Raw genomic sequence first — 22565 nt, forward strand, 5'->3', positions numbered from 1 at the left:
AAGTTTTTCCTGAGATTTAATGTAAATCAGCTGTGCTGCAGTTTGAACCCCCTGCCTCTTGTCCTGCCCTCATTGGCAAGAGAGAACAACTTTTCGCCATCTTTTTTATGGCCGCCTTTCAAGCATTTGAAGACCGCGGTCATGTCCCCCTTTATTCTCCTCTTTTCCAAAGCAAACTTACTCAATTCTTTCAGCCACTGACTACGGTCAATCCAGTGCAAGGTCTCTGCCTTGCTATTCAAATCCCTCCAGGAGACGGGCCTTGGCTGCTTGAAAGACACCTTTCTATTAGTGATTACAGCTTCACGTAACAGCTAGCCACGTAGATGGACAGATGGACACACAGGCATGGACACACATGCCTGCAAGTCTAGGAAGATGTGTGCGTGATTGTCTGTGTGCGCACATGGTTCATTTGTATGAATGTACGTAGTAAAGGTATTCAGAGACTCCCTTTTCTAAAGAACATGCCCATGGTGGTTGTACCAGCAGCAGCCGCAGCAACTGACTCACATGATGGAAGGGGAGAAAGAGAGGGAGGTAATTAGAAGCTGTGTGATATCACACACCTTCCTGCCGACACCCGCGGAGAGGGATCACACAAACACACATCCTCCACAGACAAGTGTTAACATCCTTCTCCTTATTTTTTAAGAGAGAGGCAGAGGCCTTCCCTTCTCTGCTAAGAAAAGGTGTGTTTTTACCTCAGGGCAATGCATGAAAACCCTTTTCCACCTGCTGGAAAAATACGTGGAGACAAGGCCCGGTCGTTTTAGCGTGCGCTCAATTTGGCAAGGTCAATAGCGCTGACTGTCCTTGGTTTACCTTGTGGTAAAACTGAAGTGCCTCTCTCCACTGTGGTTTTTACAGCAGGAGAGTTCAGGCACATTAGTAACCCTGAGGTAAAAACCACACCTTTTCTTAGCGATGAAGATAGGGCCAAAGAGAGGCAGAAATGGGACAAAACTTTCTCACAGAAGACCCCACAACTCGTCAGTCTGCTCCACTGAATTCCATCCCAGCCTTTCTTGGAATCATCACAGGCACCTTTGACTCAGCCATGCTCATCTATTTTCTTATAGGGAATAATCCAAGCCAGTGATCAGCTCCCCTAACTTTAGAGGACAGAGAAGGACACATTCCAGTCCCTTGGAAGCCAGCTACTCTGTAGGGATGGCTGGAACCTATCTCTGCTCTGCTTCGAGGTGTTGGGACCAGCTCCCGCCATGCCTGTTAGCCTTGGGGAAGTCAGCCTGCCCCTGAAGTGCTGGCCAGACTTGGCGAAGACAGGTGGCTTCCACTTCACTCCAGCTTGTGGATGGGAAGTTACATCCCAGCCTGTCCCAGCAGCGCCAGCAAGCCTTGGCGAATCTGACTGGATTCTCCTTCAGCCAGCTGGCATTAGGGAAGCTCTTTCCTCCATCTGGGTAACCCAGAGGGCTGTGCAGAGAAAGGCGTGATCCCAGACACCTTTGCTATCCCTCAAGCCTGCACTTGCCTTGGGGTTGGTTAAGCAGGGCTGTGCATCATGGAGTTTGGAAGATGCCGTAGCAATCCAGGAAAGTTCAATGTGACTGCACTGACTTACAGCGGCTGAGGAGACTGTTCCCGCTATATCTCAGTGATGAGCAAAGGGCTTTACTGACATGGAAGGAGACAAGGTTCCTGCCCTGAGGAACTTACAAGCTCAGTTAGATCTTGGGAAATGACCACAGATCTTATGAGGTGGGGAAGGGAACAGGCTACAAAGAACCAGCCCTTGGAAGACCAGCCCCAGCAGAGAGCTCAGACTGTGAATTTTGTTGCTACTTCCAGCAAAGCTGGTTGGGAAATTATTTTATTTCCTGTGGCAATTTTTGATGAAAACAATTTTTTTTGTTTTGGTAAAAGTATTTTGAGTTCCTACCAAAAAAGAAAAGAAAAGAAAAAGAAAGGATGGGGGAGGACATTTTGGAAGGTTTTCAGCAACTGAAAATGGAATTTCTTGGGTTTTAGCAAGTGAACAATTTTGGTTTCAAAAAAATTCACAAGAGAGAACTATTTTTTTGGGGGGGGATCAATAAAACCCCATGTTTTTGATTAAAACAGGCTGTCCCCCCATCATTTCCATTTGGCCAAAAAGCTATTTTTTCACTGAAAAAAACATTCTGGTGGAAAAATTGTGATCAGCTCTAGTCTTGTGCTTTTCTGGTGGCTTTTAGAGCATGCTCCATGCCTGCGGTATCTCCCAGTGTTCTCTACAGCCAGGGGTTGGATAGCGACAGGGCTGGGTTTCTGCAAGGTGGGGGGACAGTCACAAGAATCAACCTAACTAGTAAGCCACATCTCCCACCCGGAGAGCTGTGTATGTGTCCAGCACACTCCTGCTTCTCAGATTCAGACTGGGGCCCTTCAGCCAGGTGATCCCCAAAAGGGTCATGTATCCGAAAGTGTAACAATGGAGCTCTATAAACGGCTCCATCCAAGCCCATTCAGTTCAGTGGTTGTTTGACTGGGTCTTATAACTGAACTTCCCTGACTGCTGATAATGTTCAGGTTGGATTCTTTTCTTTGTCATGGGACAAACCAAAAGCTTGGCTCCAAATACCCCCACCTCACGAAAATCTGGAGCAGTTTCTGAACTTTGCAGCTGAAGTCAGAGGAGCATTACCCTCACCTGCTGGACCAGCTGTTCCCCCAATCCTGGCAGTCCTCAACTGAGCACCAGCCATAACAATCTGCAGGCCAGAGAGCTGGTTGAATAAGTTAAATAAGCTCTATGTAAATAATTTACCAACGAGCCACAGAAAAAATGCCTTGGAACAATGGGCTGGGCAAATGTTATTTGGCCATCTCGAGAACTGATTGAATAGTACAAAGAAACCCCCCTCAGTTGGGAATCATTTACTCAACAAAAGATGCTACACTTCAGATAAATAACAACAAATCAGTTGGATGGCTCTGCGGGGTTCACATTCCCAGAAAGCCCGGCTCCCTCCAGACGGGTGATGCTTCTAACTAGTTAGATCAGTTCTAGCACGAGGTCACCAGCTTGAAACCCAACCACCCTGCTTAACTCATTGTGTTTTAAGGCAGCGGTTTTCAACCTTTCCAACCTACTGCACCCCTTTCCAGGCATCTGATTTGTCTTGCCTACCCCCAGGTTTCACTTCACTTAAAAACTACGTGCCAACAAAATCAGACATACAAACACAACAGTGTCCCATCATGCTATTACTGAAAAAATTGCTGACTCTTTCATTTTTACCATATAATTATAAAACTGGAATATAAATATTGTACTTACATTTCAGTGCGATACTTGAGCGTGTTTTTCACTTGTGAGCCTTGTCTGAAGCCCGAGCCCCAGGCAAAAGGGCTGAAGCATGTAACTAAGCTTCACAGACCTCCTGTGGCGTGGGGCCCTGGGCAATTGTCCTGCTTGCAACTAATGTCAGCCTGGCACCTGCGATCCCCTGAAAACCCCCCTCTGATCCCCCCAGGGGCTGCCTCCAGATTGCAAAACACTGATCTAGAAGACTTGAGTACCCCCTGGAAGACCTCTGCATACCCCCAGGGAAACGGGGTTAAGAACCACTGTTTTAAGGTGCTTTTAGATACCGCTGGTATGAAGGGCCTTGGATTTGCCCTTTTTCCAGCCTGCTGGAATAAACTCACCTGCATTCGTCTGGGTGGGCAATGGCCAGTCTTGAAGGATGTCTGGTCTAGTATTAGTGAAGAGAGAGTCAGGCAGCATTCCTGGGTGATTTACTTCACTGCCCCAGGAATCAGGAGCTCATGAATTGCAAATCACATCTGGCTCTCTGGAGGGGGTAGCATGGCTGCTCTTATCAGGGTGAAACCCATTTAACAGCTCAGTTATGAAAGCATTAAATGGTGTTAAATGAGACTGGTTTGTATTTCTGGGCCAAGCCATGTTTCAGGTACAGCTGGGATGGGAGTTGAGCAACCTTTCTAGGTAAGCGTGTGACGCCCGCTTCGCTAGCTGCCGGTCCAACTGTCGCAGGATCGTGGCGGCCACCAGCTCCCATATGAATGGGCCTCGGTGCTTGGGGCTGGCCCTGCTTCTCTGTGCGAGAGGCAGCTGGAGGGCATGGGCCCAAGCAGGGAGGTAGTGGAGACTCTCCCCAGCAGCTCAGGTGTCTTAGAGTTGGAACAAAAGCCAGGGAAACACGCAGAGCCACCCCTGCTGACCCTATTGACTCCGGCTCTGGCATGCATAGCAGCAGGGGTCCCCACAGCGAGGACATTCAGCCAAACGCCTCTCCCCCAGTAACTCAGCAGGGCACGGGGAAGCCTCCCTCCTACTCCTCACCTATCATCCTAGCTTAAAGGCTGTGTTAATCTTTGTGATTCTAGTGCCCCCTCACTGGACTCAGGGGGCAAGCAACTCCCCAATCTGGACCCTGTAGGGTTTCTCCTGCAAGAGGCCTCTCTGCTCTGAGGTGGTGATGGGATGAACTGCCTTTTACTGCAGGTGAGATTAATCAACCGCTCCCCCTGTCCCCCCCATTTAAAAGGGAAACCTGGCTGCTGGGCTAGTGTCACCTGGCTATAGGGCCCCACGGAAATCAAGGCAGGTTTGATTGCATTGGTAGCAGGCTTGGGGCCCTGGTGCCGTCTCTTCCATCATCTCCCTGTGCAAATATGGCAAGCAAGCTCCCCAGGAGGTGTGGGTCCTGTCCCTGAACATGGCTGCCTGACATAGGGCAAAACCACTATGGGGATCCATCCTGCCAGGTCCTGCACACCACCTATAAAGGTGCTGTCCACCCTCACTCCATCTTTACTTCAGGGGGAGCTGAGAGCAAGCAGCACTTTGCAGGATCAGGCCCTTGACTTCCCTGTATTTTAGCTCATCTGTCTATTAAATGGTGTGTCTGCATGGCCCGGGGGAGGGAGAGGGTGATAGCAATTTGCTGCGGTTACAGGCCAGGAGTAAATGACTTTCCTCCAGGTGCAAGAGGAGGAGTCGTGACTTGCAGAGGTGGCTTTGAGTCTGGAGAGATGTCTGCCCTTCAGGCTGTAGCCAGTATTGCTCACCCCAAATGTTCAAACATCAGGAGCGAGGCTCACCAACAATCCTGAGATTTGCTTTAAAAATCGTGAGATTATGAACAAAGAATAGATTTGCTCCTCTTTTTATTTGTCTTCTGCTTTTTGAGCCATCAGGGTGCCCAGGGGTTATATTTGGAAGCTTTCTCCACAGCCCCAAGGACCAGAAACATACTTTTTTTTTTAAGAATGAAGCCTATAATCATCACACTTCCACTTGACTCCAGGAGCTGGGGCTTTAAGGAAAACAATAATTATCCTGAGACTCATGAGAGTTGGCACCGCAGTGGAAGTGTACACTGCAGCTCTGGAGAACATACTGGCCTGAGCTCTGATCAAGCTAATGAGCTAAAAATAGTGTGTAGCCATGGCAGCAGGAGGGAGTAATCGCCATGACTATCAACCCATCCAAGATGCTAGGTACATATTCAGGGCGGCTGGCCCCACCCACTGTGCATGTTACCATGGCAACACTATTTTTAGTGTGCTAGCTCAGTTAGAGCTGACATGGGTATGGCTCCTGGAGCTGGAGTTTTACACCTCCTGCTCAAGGGTAGATGCACCCCCAATGCCTCCTAGTGCTCCAGCTGGGATGATGGAGCTTACATACCAGCCCTCACTCAGGCCTGTGCCTAAGGCAAACATATAACTCTAAACCAACCCATGCCTCAGTTTCCCCATCAGTCCCACAGGGCTGCAGCTGCTCATTCACCTTGGCAAATGGCTGGGCACTTTCTGGGCACTGCTATTAGCTGGACATGGAATGATTTAGCCCACCCATGGACGCTTCCCAATGCAGCAAGAGACCAGAAAAAGAAAGTTGATGGGGAAAGAAAAGAAATGAAGCAATGAGACGTTTAAGGGGTTTTATTTAATTCTGGTGGCTGTTATTTTTAAAGCCAGAACTTCATAAAAGTTGGATTCAGCAGGTGGAAGTTTTAACTCCGGTGGAACAGAAATTAAAAACAAAAATTGCTTTCAATCACCAGCTCGTAGGGGTCGGCCCACCTCTCCTGGCTGTCTCTGCTTAACAGCCACTCTGTTCCATTAACATTCAGTCAAGCAATTAAATGTAGTATTATCTTATTTATTTTGGCTTGCCTCCTTGCCAGTTCCCTGCTGTAAAGTAAATGATTGCCGGGTTAGATTAACAGAAAGCATATGTGGAAATTACCTTTTAATTTCTTAATTACATCGCACTCACCTGCAACTCAACCTGTCTGTATGAGGCAAGTGTGCTGTTAATTTCCATTGATGTATTTTCTGCATTCTTATAAATTAGGATCCTATGAAAGATGAAGCATGTAAAGAATTCCTTTTTCCTACTCCTACCCATCTTCTGGGACCCAGAGGGGGGCTATTCTTATCTTTGTGAGCAGTAGGAATTCATATACAACTGGGATATTCAAAGGAGTTAGAGTTGGGTGCCTAAATCCCAATGGAATTCAATGGGAGTTGGGCACTATTTAGTCTTCTTTAATAATCCTATTCATGCCAAAGTTAGAATGTGCCCTTGCGTGTTCTGCAGTCTCAGTGAGGTTAAGGGATAATAACCCCAGAAAGTCTCCTACTGTTTTTAATGAGAGCAACAGTGGTGAAATAAACCATGAGGTATTTGACTAGAAGAAGATCTTAGAGGGGTTTGTGGCTAGAAGACAGACAGGAATGGGACAAATCCCAGTCAAAGAGCACACATGTATGCATACAAAATCTGTGCAACCACTGCAGTGCTACCTTTCTAGGAGTCCGCTGCCTGTTGCCATTTTGCAAGGAGGAGTTAATGCAGGATGTTACAGAGGTGCTGCACACAGTGCTCTCTCTGGGAGACTTTGCTTCTGTTCTTTCTTATTTAGTCACTTCCCTTAATCTGGGATGTAACTCATTCAGGCTGAAACTATACAGTTGTGTGTGTAGAGAAGCGGAAAGGTTACAGGCTGAACTAGACCCACTTGGGATTTCCAAACAGGCTGCAAATACATACATGTCATGGAAGGTGGCTGGGGCTAAATTAATGGCTTTTGAAAAGGTTCTGGTGAGCATCATCAAGCCCTCCTTCCTGCAAGGTGTGGTATCTTAGGTGGCAGTACCATACTCTGCATGTGATTGCTAAGGGGGGAGGGCTAGCTCAGTGGTTTGAGCATTGGCCTGCTAAACCCAGGGTTGTGAATTCAACCCTTGAGGGGGCCACTTAGGGATCTGGGACAAAAATCAATACTTGGTCCTGCTAGTGAAAGCAGGGGGCTGGACTCAATGACCTTTCAAGGTCCCTTCCAGCTCTATGAGATAGGTATATCTCCATATATTAATGTAGATTAGTTTAAAACCTAACACAACACTATTTTGCAGAAGAAATACACTGCAAGTATTTTTTTGTTGGCTCTTGGTTCCAGCGTTACATAATTACCATACCCCAAATGGCTCAATTTGTGCATTCAGGCTTCCATTTTAGAACATTTAGGATGATCTCACAACCTTTTACTCCCACGAGCAATTCCATTGCCTTGAATGGGATTAATTGTATGAGCAAGAAGAGCTGCTAGCCAGATCATATCTCTTTATGTTGCCCAACCCTATAAGGAAATCATGTGTTTTTTTAGTGGCATGAATCACAAAGTACTTTTTGTTTAACCCATCCTCTCCCCATAAAATATGAATCTAAGCCCAAAATTTCATAGGTCCATCCATGCTCCAGGCCTCTACAATATAACTGCATTTGATCCACACCAGATTACACAAAACTCCTTATTCTCCAGAATGGGGTCACGTTCCATGACATCTATTAATGACTCTAAAGATTCCCTCGATTATCTGAAACCACGATTATCTCAACTTATTCAGTGTCCGCTGTGACATTTGGTTAATCGAGGTTGTTCTGTATTATTATTATTATTTTTCAAGTGGGGTAATTATTGTACATTAAGCCATTAGCATTCATTACTTCTACAATGTGTAATTAGAACAATGGTGGATAGATTGCTACTGACTCTAATGAAGTTTTTATAATTGTAATTTATTGTCATCAAATTACCTTTCTTAAAAATGAATCCCAATATTAGACCCTTAGTTCTGGGGAAGGGGTGGTAATTATTTCTAATTGATGTTTCTTGTTTGCTCTCTCACATGGGGAAATGCTGATCCAATCCCATGCCGTGTTTTGGCAAGGAAGTTAACCAAGAGTGGCAAAGGCATTCCGGCAATGAGACCATTCATCATGTGTATCTTGCTGCCCCGTCATCTTCTTCATTCCCATCCCTCTGAACGTGGGACGTGTGAAAGAGCCAACACGACTTTCTGGGGTCGCGAAGGAGAGGCTGCGACAGAAATTATTTGGGCTGATTTGCTGCTAAGTCACAGATGAGCTTTGGGCCAGCTGAGCGGTGGGAGGAAGAGGAGAATGGTTTTACGCCCGCTTTCCACCTTGCTTGATTCTGGAACCACGGGAGGTGGGGGGGCTGAAATGGCCCAACCTTCCTGCCCCGGGCCTGTCCGCTCCCCACCTCTCCATGCCCCCCAACTTGCAGCCTGTACCAGGGGAATCCTTGCCCATTTCTTGTTAGAGGTGCCTGGAGGCACAAAGGGACCTTAAAAAGCACTGAGCACCTGGGCGTGGATGCACAAAAGGACTTTGGTGTTGCGACGCTGAGCATCACAGCATGCAACTTTCAGGGTCTTAAAAAAATCAGTTTTGATTCACAAAGCCTGAGCGGCTGGGGGAGAGCTGGGTGCCTGAGACTGCCATTCACAAAAGCCAGAAGGCTAGGTAGGGAGCCGCCTAAGCTAGCCAGTGGGAGATGCCCCGACAGGGGTGTGTGCTAAGCCCTGTCCCTCCCATGGAGACAAACACCAGGCCGCAGGGAGATGCCAATTTCTGTGTGCAATCCACAGCCAGGAACTCTTTAGAGCAAGGTACCGATGCTGCTTTTGCAAGAAGCCAGGGGGCGGGAGGAAGGAGGCCAGACACCCCTCATAACATCTAGGCCAGTGGTTAGGGTACTCCCCTGGGATGTGGGATGCCTCCCTGTTCAAGCCCCCCCCCCCGGGAACAGGGATCTGCCACCTCTCAGGTAAGCATCCTACCCACAGGGCTATGGGCTAGTCCACTGTAGGGCTCCCTCAGGCTCTGCTGTTGCATTTAAGTAACTGAGGAGTCATTGGAGCAGGCGGACTGGATCTTGGGTCTCCCCGGTGAGTGCTCCAACCGCCAACCTAGAGAGTCGGTGTCTCTCTCCCTCTTCCTGCCCCCCATGACTAACTAAGAGAGTGAGCACAAGCATGAGACTGACCCTGCAGCCTAGTGGTTAGAGCACTCACCTGGGAAATGAGATCCCCCTCCCGCACCCCGCTCCGGGTCTGGTCCCCCTGCTCCAATGACATAGGAAAGCCTGAGGGAGCCCCACCTCAGAATAGCGCATAGGCCAATGGTTAGAGCACACCCCTAGGAGGCAGCAGCTCCCTCTGCAAATCCCTTCCTCCTTTCCGCTGGGGAGGGGACTTGAACCAGGGCTATCCCACATCCATTGGGCTAAAATTTTGAGGGTGCTTCTCCCACGCCCCCGCTAGCTGTTCTGCAGGAACTCACCTGAGGGCCCCGATTCAGTCAGCAGGCTCAGAGGGCACCTATGGGATCAGGCCCCACATGCGACTTAGGTGGCCAATCTTCCCCTGGCTTGTGGATCAGTCTGGGGCTTAGGCATCCAGCCACTTGGAGGAAGGCTGCAGTGAGCATGTCCCAAAGGCAGAGGAATGGGGACCAAGGGCATTTTTATTGCAAACACTTAGGCACGGAGCAAGTTTGGGCACCCACAGGGTGCGGCAGCAGCCAAGCGGGCATTTTGTGCATTACAGAGGAGCCTAACACAGCGATTTAGGAGCTAATTCTTTTTGTGCAGCCAGGCCTTGTTATTTACATGGCCGATTTCACCATTGCCATCGAAGCTAAGAGACAGGTTCATGCCGGGAGCTGTAATTTGTCCTTCCCATGCCTGGCTGTCAGTGAATAAACCTGGGAACCAGTCTGAGCCCTGGTGGGTGCGGGGAATCGCTCAGGGGCAGGCGGTCAGTATAACAACTCTCGCAGTCCCAGAATCTCCACCACAGGAGCCTCCTGCCAGAGGCTGCTAGGGAATTACCCCGAGCGATCACATCCTACAGCAGCTTTGGCCGCACCCCTACCCGGGGCACCGCTGCCTTTTTTTCCAGCCCACCCCTGACCAAAGGGAAGTTGTAGCCACTTTCCACTGCCGCAGCCTCCTCTCCCAGCAGCCCAGGTCCAAGGTCTATGCCAATGTAGCTCACGGGATGAGCGCAGCCCTATGTCCAAATGGCCTCACTGGGCACTGCTCTCCTCAGCGTCAGGCTGTGCAGCCAGAAACATGGTGGTGAGTTTGCGCCCTATGGATGTGGCAGGCTGTGCATTAGCGCAAGGATGGTAGAATCCCGCCTACTGTGAAAGGCACGGAGTACATCAGCAGTCTGCTCCTTCCACAACGCTCAAGGTCGCCCATCCAAGTTTGTTCAATGCTAAGCTAAAGGCAGACAGCCGAGAGGTGACCTATTTCCACCAATCTCTTGAAACAGGTTTCTCTCTGTAGACACTTGAAAGCTCACCAGCACCCAGGCGGGGCTTGCTTATCAGGCACTGATTTAATGTTCATTCCCCTGCATTTCTCCCATTGCCCTGCTCTCCTTTGCTCACATCTCCTTTATGTTCCCCAATCATAGAATCATAGAATCTCCGGGTTGGAAGGGACCTCAGGAGGTCATCTAGTCCAGCCCCCTGCTCAAAGCAGGACCAATCCCCAGCATAGCTCACGCCGAGGCACTGGCCATGGTGCTGAATGGCTGCCTGGCAAGAACAGCCCAAGCCCTACTAGTAACTTTGGGGGATGATCATAAAACTCCAGGTCTAATACTTTTCTCAGCTGTCCAGGCATTGCTGGTGCCCAGTAAGGTCATGGGGCTATGTAACATTTCATGGGTAACTCATGACAGCTCCATCCCTCAGGCCAACCATGGCCAGACCATGTCCCTTCTCTCCTAACCCATTTGTGTATTTCGAATGCACTGTGGTACCCGAATGGTGCTGGGAGCCAGCACCCATTGAGTTCAAGTCTACCTCATCATGGTTCTCAAATCACAGCCATCACCATGGCATCTGAGTCAATGTGAGGTGTGCTGGTCAATTCAATAGGACCAAGGTTGGATTTGAAATACATGGAATAAAATCATGTACAAAATGGTTGGGAACTCTCCAAGTTACCACAGGTTTCAGAATAGCAGCCATGTTAGTCTGTATCTGCAAAAAGAACAGGAGTACTTGTGGCACCTTAGAGACTAACATAGACTGGAACATACAGCAAGAAGATAGTATCAGAGGGGTAGCCATGTTAGTCTGAATCTGTAAAAAGCAACAGAGGGTCTGTGGCACCTTTGAGACTAACAGAAGTATTGGGAGCATAAGCTTTCGTGGGTAAGAACCTCACTTCTTCAGATGCAAGCCAGATATTTATCCATACAGAGAACATGAAACTGGAACTGGAAGTGCTAATAAATAAATACAACTATGACATTGTTGGCATCACTGAAACTTGGTGGGATAATACACATGATTGGAATGTTGGTGTGGATGGGTACAGCTTGCTCAGGAAGGATAGACAGGGGAAAAAGGGAGGAGGTGTTGCCTTATATATTAAAAATGTACACACTTGGACTGAGGTAGAGATGGACATAGGAGACGGAAGTGTTGAGAGTCTCTGGGTTAGGCTTAAAGGGGCAAAAAACAAGGGAGATGTCATGCTAGGCGTCTACTACAGGCCACCTAACCAGGTGGAAGAGGTGGATGAGGCTTTTTTCAAGCAACTAACAAAATCATCCAAAGCCCAAGATTTGGTGGTGATGGGGGACTTCAAGTATCCGGATATATGTTGGGAAAATAACACAGCGGGGAACAGACTATTCAACAAATTCTTGGACTGCATTGGAGACAACTTTTTATTTCAGAAGGTTGAAAAAGCTACTAGGGGGGAAGCTGTTCTAGACTTGATTTTAACAAATAGGGAGGAACTCGTTGAGAATGTGAAAGTAGAAGGCAGCCTGGGTGAAAGTGATCATGAAATCATAGACTTTGCAATTCTAAGGAAGGGTAGAAGGGAGAACAGCAAAATAGAGACAATGGATTTCAGGAAGGCAGATTTTGGGAAGCTCAGAGAGCTGATAGGTAAGGTCCCATGGGAATCAAGACTGAGGGGAAAAACAACTGAGGAGAGTTGGCAGTTTTTCAAAGGGACACTATTAAGGGCCCAAAAGCAAGCTATTCCGCTGGTTAGGAAAGATAGAAAATGTGGCAAAAGACCACCTTGGCTTAACCACGAGATCTTGCACGATCTAAAAAATAAAAAGGAGTCATATAAAAAATGGAAACTAGGACAGATTACAAAGGATGAATATAGGCAAACAACACAGGAATGCAGGGGCAAGATTAGAAAGGCAAAGGCACAAAATGAGCTCAAACTAGCTACGGGAATAAAAGGAAACAAGAAGACTTTTTATCAATACATTAGAAGCAAGAGGAAGACCAAAGACAGGGTAGGCCCACTGCTTAGTGAAGAGGGAGAAACAGTAACAGGAAACTTGGAAATGGCAGAGATGCTTAATGACTTCTTTGTTTCGGTCTTCACCGAGAAGTCTGAAGGAATGCCTAACATAGTGAATGCTAATGGGAAGGGGGTAGGTTTAGCGGATAAAATAAAAAAAGAACAAGTTAAACATCACTTAGAAAAGTTAGATGCCTGCAAGTCACCCGGGCCTGATGAAATGCATCCTAGAATACTCAAGGAGCTAATAGAGGAGGTATCTGAGCCTCTAGCTATTATCTTTGGAAAGTCATGGGAGACGGGAGAGATTCCAGAAGACTGGAAAAGGGCAAATATAGTGCCCATCTATAAAAAGGGAAATAAAAACAACCCAGGTAACTACAGACCAGTTAGTTTAACTTCTGTGCCAGGGAAGATAATGGAGCAAGTAATTAAGGAAATCGTCTGCCAACACTTGGAAGGTGGTAAGGTGATAGGGAATAGCCAGCATGGATTTGTGAAGAACAAATCATGTCAAACCAATCTGATAGCTTTCTTTGATAGGATAACGAGCCTTGTGGATAAGGGTGAAGCGGTGGATGTGGTATACCTAGACTTTAGTAAGGCATTTGATACGGTCTCACATGATATTCTTATCGATAAACTAGGCAAATACAAATTAGATGGGGCTACTATAAGGTGGGTGCATAACTGGCTGGATAATCGTACTCAGAGAGTTGTTATTAATGGTTCCCAATCCTGCTGGAAAGGCGTAACGAGTGGGGTACCGCAGGGGTCTGTTTTGGGACCGGCTCTGTTCAATATCTTCATCAACGACTTAGATATTGGCATAGAAAGTACGCTTATTAAGTTTGCGGATGATACCAAACTGGGAGGGATTGCAACTGCTTTGGAGGACAGGGTCATAATTCAAAATGATCTGGACAAATTGGAGAAATGGTCTGAGTTAAACAGGATGAAGTTTAACAAAGACAAATGCAAAGTGCTCCACTTAGGAAGGAAAAATCAATTTCACACATACAGAATGGGAAAAGACTGTCTAGGAAGGAGTACGGCAGAAAGGGATCTAGGGGTTATAGTGGACCACAAGCTAAATATGAGTCAACAGTGTGATGCTGTTGCAAAAAAAGCAAACATGATTCTGGGATGCATTAACAGGTGTGTTGTGAGCAAGACACGAGAAGTCATTCTTCCGCTCTACTCTGCTCTGGTTAGGCCTCAGCTGGAGTATTGTGTCCAGTTCTGGGCACCGCATTTTAAAAAAGATGTGGAGAAACTGGAAAGGGTCCAAAGAAGAGCAACAAGAATGATTAAAGGTCTTGAGAACATGACCTATGAAGGAAGGCTGAAAGAATTGGGTTTGTTTAGTTTGGAAAAGAGAAGACTGAGAGGGGACATGATAGCAGTTTTCAGGTATATAAAAGGGTGTCATAAGGAGGAGGGAGAGAACTTGTTCACCTTAGCCTCTAAGGATAGAACCAGAAACAATGGGTTTAAACTGCAGCAAGGGAGGTCTAGATTGGACATTAGGAAAAAGTTCCTAACTGTCAGGGTGGTTAAACACTGGAACAAATTGCCTAGGGAGGTTGTGGAATCTCCGTCTCTGGAGATATTTAAGAGTAGGTTAGATAAATGTCTATTAGGGATGGTCTAGGCAGTATTTGGTCCTGCCATGCGGGCAGGGGACTGGACTCGATGACCTCTCGAGGTCCCTTCCAGTCCTAGAATCTATGAATCTATGAAAAGGTGGAAGTAGTCATGCCAACTGTAAGAGGCCAATCAATTGAGATGAGCCATCATCAGCAGGAGAAAAGTTTATGCTCAAAGTATCCTCACACCTTCTATGGGTCTTCTCGATTATCACTTCAAAAGTTTTTTTCTCCTGCTGAGGATAGCTCATCTCAATTGATTGGCCTCTTACAATTGGTATGCGTACTTCCACCTTTTCATGTTCTCTGTATGGATAAATATCTTCTTGCTGTATGTTCCAGTCTATGCAGCCGATGAAGTGGGCTGTAGCCCACGAAAGCTTATGCTCAAATACATTTGTTAGTCTCTAAGATGCCACAAGGACTTCTGTTCTTTTTGCAAGTTACCACAGCTGCTCTTAGGCCCAGACCCTCAATGGGTATTTAGGGGCATAACTGCCACTGATTTTGGTGAGACAAGGTGGGGGAGGTCGTATCTTTCTTTGGACCAACTTCTGTTGGAGAGAGAGACCAGCTTTTGAAGGCTTGTCTCTCTCACCAACAGAAAGATACGACCTCCCCCACCATGACCCTCTAATATCCTGGGGCCGACACAGCTATAACTGCACTGCACACATGGATTTGAGTGGAAATAGGAAGTTAGATGCCTATTTGCCTTTGAGGATCTGGGTCTCCTTGACCATAGCTAGTCGGTATTGTGTAAAATCTTGGCTATGTAGGGGGAGGGGGTTGCTAAACAAGTTAGCCTCGGCGGTAATTCCAGTTACATGATGAGAGCGGTAATCAGTGTGCTGTTTAATTATTATTTTTATGATTACTGTGAATTAAAAATAAATAGTGCCGTTCGCTCCCAGCAGGGAGCAGAGTCTTGCCTTAACTGCCTCTGTTTGAATCAATTTAGGCGCAATTATCCCTCTTTCTTCGGCACACACACCTCAATTACACCTATCTGTTTGAAGCAGGCACAATAACCCCCTGGAGCTCTGCAGAGAGCAGGCAGAATAGAGCTGCTCCAGCGCTCTGCTTAGAGTGGGGGTGTCAGACTCATTTCCTATGGCGGTGCTGCTCCGCTCTCCTGCCACAGAGCACAGGCCACAGCCAGCCAAAGTTGCTAAACTATAACTACATAAAGATGGGCCATGTTGGGGATTACTTACATTTTAGACTTTAGTGACTGTTATTGCTGCTCTCTGATACCTGGCATCTCTTAGGACAAAAGGAGTGTTTAAGAGCGCTTTCTCCTCACCCAGACACGTACCAGCTACTGCACCTTCTGCGCCTCTTAAAGTGGTTCTACACCTGTATGAAGGGTTTTGCTCCGGAGTCTGGATTATGGGGGTGGGATTTGTAGGGGGAACCAATGTGTTGTGCCTTAACTCTGTCCACTGGACCCTGCTGGCATGCACTAAATGTTCTTTAGTGTGCATTGATGTAGTCCTCTTTCAAACAGGACTACATCAGTGCACACTAGCAGAATCTACATGGGGGAGTTAGAGCGCAACCCACTGGTGTGCTCTACAAATCATGCCCCAATGGTATGGACTTTGGGATGATGTAGACAAGACTGAAGATTCATGGGAAGTCTGCTGGCTTTATTACACTGGCCATATGTTTGACACGCCTGATTCAGAGGGTGCAGCATGCACTCCTGTCTGTGTGTGGCCAGCCCTGGTCTCTCTTCACCCCTTCAGAGAAAGGCCTGCACCAATGTCAGCCCTAGTCTTGAGTGTTACTGTGTTTGGTCCCTGTGCGAGGGTGTCAGGGAGGCTTTATGAATGGAGACTCCATCAGAACTCTGCTCCCTTACGCATCCAAGCAGAAGTATGTGCAGTCGTGCCCAGACTGGATCGAGCCTCTAGCGGCCTCAGGAGGTCAGGGACATTCACAGCCCTGCAAATGAGGGCAAAGCTCTACCTTTCTGACTGGGTAGCATTTCACCCACACTTTGCACTGGTGGAAATGACGACAGCACAAATAAGTGGGAATCAGGTCCTTAGAATAACACTCTTTGGCTCTTGCACCGAACAGGCTGAAAAATCAACGTCCATCCCATGTTCATGCTGCCAAGCGTGGGTTTTGGGGGCAGGTGCCTATGTGTAGTGCCTGCCAGAACTTGGCCCCATGTCTTTCACTCATTCACCACAAAAATGCAGCTGACTGTGGGGTAAACACACCAGCTGATTAACAGCACAGCACAACACTATGAGCTAGCTCAGGGCAGGAGGAGAAGAATACAGAAGGAGTCCCATTGGCTAGTTGCACCAAACAAGCCCTAACTAAGCAATCCTGCTGCAATACAAGATTCACCACCATCTGCAACCCCGTATCTAGCTCACTCCACTAACACTGGAAAGTTTTATTGTATTTCATGAAGGATGGGCAAGTCTGTACAGATGAAACTAGAAATGAAACACTTTCCCCCCAAATCTGAACCACATATATTTTGAGGGTCAGACAAGTTTTTTAAAGATATTTCAATGTTTAAGTTATTCGGGGAGGGATAGTTCAGTGGTTTGAGCATTAGCCTACTAAACCCAGGGTTGTGAGCTCAGTCCTTGAGGGGGCCACTTAGGGATCTGGGACAAAATCAGTACTTGGTCCTGCTAGTGAAGGCAGGGGGCTGGACTTGATGACCTTTCAGGATCCCTTCCAGTTCTATGAGATTGACATTAAATATGGAGATATACCTTTGTTAAATTGTTTTCATTAGAATTGGTTAAAAATGGATCCATGTTTTCATGCAATTTTAATTTTTTTTTGACAAACATTGAAATTTCACTGAAATTTTTAAATAGTTCCTAATGTAGAGACATCCTGACCATCTCTGACCTTGCCAGGACCAGAGATTCACCTGAAACTAAGCACCAGATTCAAATATATCAGTAGTTTCGATCAGGGTCTCAGTCAGCATTCCTGATTATTAGAGATGGTTAGAAAATAGATTATTTTGTCATGGAAAGCGTTGATGAAAACCCAGATATTTTCACTGGTATTTTCCAATAGAAAATTTTGACTTTTCACCCATCTTTTTTGTTTTTCAGCAACCAAAGAACAAACATTTCCATCCCAAAACTGACAAATATGGAGAAAAAATTGGTGTAGGGCTAAAAATTTCCAATTTTCCAGTTTCCTGATGAAAAATTTGAGGAAAGTGGACACTTTCTCCACCCCCCCCAAAAAAAAAACAACCCCAAAGCAATGCATCACATTTAGTCAAAACGTCTATTTTCCACCAAAAAAAAAAAAAAAAAAAAAAAAAAAAAAGTTGTGATGGAATTTTTTTGACCAGCCCTACTGATTATGTTCACAGGACTCAACTAGCGGCCTATGAAACACCAAATGTTGCAGGAACATTTTCTCCTCTTAACCACAGGGAGTGATGATCCCCTCCCAAGTGAGCCAGAACAAGTCTTGAGGGAAGTAGATTCTCCCTGGTAGCCTGCCACGACTCTTCCCCACCATCCATCCAACTCTCAATTATCTTGAGTAGGAGTAGAGAGGTTATGTTATTTGGCATTGGTGTGACCACTGCTGGAATACTGTGTCCACTTCTGGTGCACACAATTCAAGAGGGGTGTTGATAAATTGGAGAGGGTCCAGAGAAAAGCCACAAGAACAACTGGAAAACATGCCTTGTAGTGATAGACTTGAGGTGCTCAATCTATTTACCTTAATGAAGAGAAGGTTAAAAGGAGACTTGATTACAGCCTATAAGTGCCTACACGGGGAACAAATATTTAATAATGGGATCTCCAATCTAGCAGAGACAGATATAACATGGTCCAGTGGCTCGCAGTTGAAGCTAGACTGGAAGTTACTCTCATTTTTAAAAATGGTCTAATTAACTCTTGGAACAACTTACCAAGGGTCATGGTGGATTCCCCATCACTGACAATTTTACAATCAAGATTGGATGTTTTTCTAAAAGCACTGCTCTAGGACTTATTGTGGGGCAACTTTTCTGGCCTGTGTTATGCAGGGAGTCCGACTAGATCACAAGAGTCCCTTCTGAACTTGGAATCTGTGACAAACTACCATGCAGAGGGGAAGATGAGGATTGATTTGCTTTTTGTACCCACCCCTGAGTTGTCCGGGACAGCAATCATACTCATGTATTGGGGCTCAAAGGCTAGGACTCATGAGAGCTGGGTTCTGTTCCCCGCTGTGCCACTGGCCTGCTGGGTGAATTGGGGAAGTTACAGCCCCTTTCTGTGCCTCAATTTCCCCTCTCATCCTTTGTCTTCGCTATTTAAACTGGAAGCGCTTCTGGGCCGGGACTGCCTCTCACTCTGTGTGTGTGTGTGTGTGTGTGTGTACAGGGCCTAGCACTGGGGGGGGGGGTCCAGATCTTCATGGGGGGGGGTCTCTAGACACTTGTCATGCAGCTAACACATGGCAATGTTCATCTGCTGATCAAAACCTGAAGGTGGGCGAGTATCATTCTGGCTATTTCAGGGAGAGGGCAAATGGAGACAGAGGGGAAGTGACACACATGCCACCATCTTGGCGGCAACTGAGCAGTGGGGATCTCCAGAGCTAAAAGCATGAGCTACTGCAACCTAGCTACAACGGCACTTCCAGAGCAAGGCCTGCACCAGCCACGCACCAGTGGGTTACACACACCATAATTCAGTGCCAGAGGCAGGAATACTTAGAACTACTTAGCGTGCAAGGTCTCGGGGGTCAGGCTGGCCCAACAGGGGTCTGGTCCCTGACTAGGACTCTTAGCAGCTACCACAATACCAGTAAATAAAATAGAAGCCGGATCTGGTTCCCAGTCCATTGGCTCACCCATCTCCCCAGGCTGCCTTCTTACGACATGGTCCCAATCTAGGAGGGAGATGCAGGGCTCAGTGAGGGGAAGTGGGGCACATTGACATGTTAGCAATTATCGTAGCCATGCAAAGGTTTGGTCGGGACTGGGCCCAAGGTTTGCAGTTGGGGAGGGTCTCATTTGACCAGAGCAAGGTCATCCCGTAGCTATCCCATGAGCATCCCAGTGCGGCTCTGAAGCCCGGTTTACAGGAGCGCCCCTTTGGCAACTTGGACGGCAGCAGAAAATGGCCGATGTCCCCTTCGCTAAAGCAAAACAAACAGCCCACCCCCCCCAAGCCTTGAAAGCAGGCCCAGCCAACCCCCACCCCTCACACACTCCCCAGCCCTTGCACAAAGGCTGCCGACTGGAAGACGGCGCAGGGCTCGGCGCAGCGCTGATTAGATCGCTGTCGCGGGGGAACACGGAGGTTAATTGCCATTCTCTTTGTGTGCCACTCGGAGAGGAGACCGATTTCAGCTCAGTAGCAACAAAGTGTTGCCTGGTTTCCGTGGGTGGGGGCAGGGAAGGCAAGCTGGAGTGGAGCGGGGGCGGGGGGGGGATTGCGCCTGGACTTTGAGCAGAGCTGTGTCTTGTCTGGTCCAGCAAAAGAGAAGTGCTTAACAAGTATTAAGAGACACAAATAATTCTCCTTTTCTCCCTTTGCCCATTCTTTTCTCTCTCTTTGCTTGTAAATCCTGCTTATTGCATCTGAATAGCAGAATGGTTTCACACCGGACCTTTAATCAGGCCCCTGGTAGCCCCGGGAGGGGCAAAGTGGCTGAGGATTACCTTTTATTTTATTTTTTTTAGCTCCCCCCTCCCGGCACTCCCCCCCCCTTCCCTCGTGTTTTTCTTGCTCTGCATTTGTTCTTGAAGTAGTAAGGAGCAGAGGCTTAAAAGGGAGGGAGGGTGAGGGGGTTTTCCTACAAATTTAAGGAGATCTAGGCCTATTCAGGCTGACTTGTCCATAGCCTCGTTGCTTTTGTTCGGCTGCCATTCTTCAGTTGATTTCTTCACTAGTCAAAGCACTTTAATTCTTTTTTTAGATACTGAGAATCTGTCCTCCCCCTCGGCCCCCCTCCTCGCACCACCCCACACACCCTCTTTCACTTTCTCAGACTCTTTATCCAGTGTCCTCCTAACCACCAACAAAGCACCAAGATCATCGCAAAGTATTTCTTTCAGAGAAAGAGAACAAGAGAGAAGCCAGGGGAGATGGAGCTGATGGGAGGTGGAGGGTGGGCACACTCTTCGCCCTGTACTAATGCCTCCAGGTACAGAGGACATTGCAAGGCGCTTTGTGTCATTCTGCCCAGAGAGGGAGGTAAATTTAAAGGGTCTCTAAGTGGCTGGTATTTGATGGGTTGGAGGATACGCAAGGCTCTCTTCTCTCTCACAGCCATCAAATACCTGCCACTTAGCGACCCTTTAAATCTACCTTCCTCAATGGACAGAATGACCCACAGGGCCTTGCAATGTATTTTATACCTGGAGCCAAGGGGCAGCAAATGGGACGTCTCCCTTGACCAAAACTGGGTCTAAATAGCCAGAACTTGAAATCAGAAGCATCAGGAAGGCATTAGTAAAGGGGAACTGTGCGTGTGAACACACACACACACTCCATCACTGTGGGTTGCTCTGCCAGCAAGGCTCCAGTTAGCTTGGGATGCAACACTGGGAACGGTTTTGCCACCCAGATGTTTCCCATGTCACAAGGCCCCATGGCGAGTTCAGCTCTGTTGATGTTTGGATTAGCCTGAGTTAATTTACTTTGTTCTGGCCTGGAGTCTAATTTTGAACCAAACGCTCTACTGCAGCTGATTTAGGTGTTCTTCCGAACCAACATACCAACCTTTGGATGCTTAACCCAACAACCTGGTTCATGAGCACAGGCTTAGCCAAAGAGATGGTCACTTTCCACCTCTGTGGGATGTGTCCTGGAAATCAGGGGATTTTGACACTAACCAGCAATAGTACATGAGAAGGATCCGTGACTGAACGTTTGGAGCCTCAGAAAGACTTTGGTGTGAGTTTGGGAGGGAGGAGTTCTAGGACTGTCCTTGCTCCATCTAAACTGGCCCCACCCATGATAGCAAGTTCCCTGGAGAAGCCTCCACCTCAGGGTCCTTATCTGCTCCTTGCTCTGGCAATCTCCAGTTAAGTCAATGAGAATCAGTCGGAATAAGGACTGGGGAAGAACTTTGAGCCATTGGGGGTTAGTTTCCCAGCACCTCTCTGCATTTGCTCCGTTGACATTAATAGAAGTTTTGCCTGAGTGAGTACCTCAGTTTGTCTCCTGGAGCTTCAGTTTGGCCTCACTAAGTCTGGGGAGGTGTCTACGCTTGCATGCGCCTCCCTCATCCACAAATCGTAGTTACAGCTAGTGATGGGCCCCAGTGGCTGAAGGGCACTACCTTTCCTCTTGGTTGCTTCTCCTCCCTGTGCAGGCTGAGGCCTTCAGTACAGTTCCCTAATGCTAACATCAGAGAGGAGGGCTCTGCCAACAGCCAACTAAAGGTGGCTTGAAGGCAAGGAATAGCGTTAATGGGCATTCACAAAGCAAACACACTGGGTCACTCCCAAAAAAATATCCAGTCAAATTGTGAATGGCTGCTAGCAATTTTTGTGGAACTTGCTAAGCAGAAAAATGGCAAACTAGTATGTATCCTTCTACAGATGAAAATTGACTCCCCGCTGCCTTTCCAGCAGGTGTTTGAACCTCTTGGCGGGGTGGGAGTCAGAAAGTGGCTTTAAGGGTAAGAAGAAAAAGAAAATAGAGAAGCTATGGCAGTGTAATTCAGTGGTGTGAGCATAGGGCTGGGAGCTAGGCATTCCTGAGTTCTAATCCCCGTTTGGACACAGATTTGCTGCGTAACCTTGAAGAAGTTGCACAGGGCAAGATTTTGAAGTGTTCAGCACCCACCGTTTGAGCCAAATCTTCAGCTCAGTGCTCTTTAGCTACTTAAATGAGGGCCCGATCTGCAAAAGTGTGTTCCACTCCCACGGGGATGACCCTGGTCAGCTTTTCCACAGCACTCAGCACGTTCGGTGCTCAGCTTTTTGAAGATCCAGCCTCCTGGGACTCCCTTTCCTTATCTAGAAGATGATATTTAACCTACCATTAATATTTTCAAAACTAAAACATGCAGTATTCAGGCTGCCCTGATTCGGGTCATTACCTTACTTGCTATTTGCGACTATTCACACCACTGCTGGGTATTTGTCAAAGTGCTCATGAATCCCCAAAGTTTCACAAATGCGGATTCACCTGGAACTGTGCACCAGGAAGTGCCTTATTTGCTCACTGTTAGTCCGTGTTCTCTTGTTTCAGTCGTCTGATCAGCAGCACCATGTGGCATGAACAAAGACTGGCCCAGGGAACAGTTTGCAAAC

Source organism: Malaclemys terrapin, chromosome 16, assembly GCF_027887155.1.
Source record: "Malaclemys terrapin pileata isolate rMalTer1 chromosome 16, rMalTer1.hap1, whole genome shotgun sequence".
Lineage (NCBI taxonomy): Eukaryota > Metazoa > Chordata > Testudines > Emydidae > Malaclemys > Malaclemys terrapin.